Source organism: Callorhinus ursinus, unplaced genomic scaffold (genome assembly GCF_003265705.2).
Source record: "Callorhinus ursinus isolate GAN/ISIS: 27379988/994484 unplaced genomic scaffold, GSC_fseal_2.0 scaffold486, whole genome shotgun sequence".
Lineage (NCBI taxonomy): Eukaryota > Metazoa > Chordata > Mammalia > Carnivora > Otariidae > Callorhinus > Callorhinus ursinus.
Genome location: NW_027397541.1, coordinates 24508 through 25055, shown reverse-complemented (window position 1 = coordinate 25055; position 548 = coordinate 24508).

The following is a 548-nucleotide window of genomic DNA, read 5'->3' as shown; positions in this document are numbered from 1 at the left end:
ACATGCTTTGGGATCTGGCTATATGTATGTCTTGTCTTCGTTACCAGTATTGTAACGCATTTATGAGTTTGGATGGCCAAGGCCCAGAATCAAAGCAGATTGTATCTAACTGCTTCCTGCTAGTTTTTCTAGATTATCCTATAAATAAAATTCAGATTTCTCAAAATGACTACAAAATAGATTTTGGCTAAACATTCCATGATCACCTTTTTTGTGATGTTGCCTTTAAAGCAACTTGAAGCTGTGACATCCTTGTGAGACTCTAAGCCCTGGTGAGTTTGGGATAGGGCCCAGGAATGATGAGATGCCATTGATGAAGCCTGTCTGTTTTAATTGCTTTCCACATTAGTTTACAAGTGTTAGAACTGTTCCAAAGGACTTAAGGCAGAGATGAAATTTTCTCATTCAACTGAAAAGTCCCCAGATAGCCTGGCTTCCAGAACAATTGGATTCTGGGCTCAAACAACATCATTAGGGCTTGATATCTGACCCCCGGCCCCTGCCTCGCACTGGGCTGGTTTATGTGCAAGCTTCCTGTCACAGTCCCC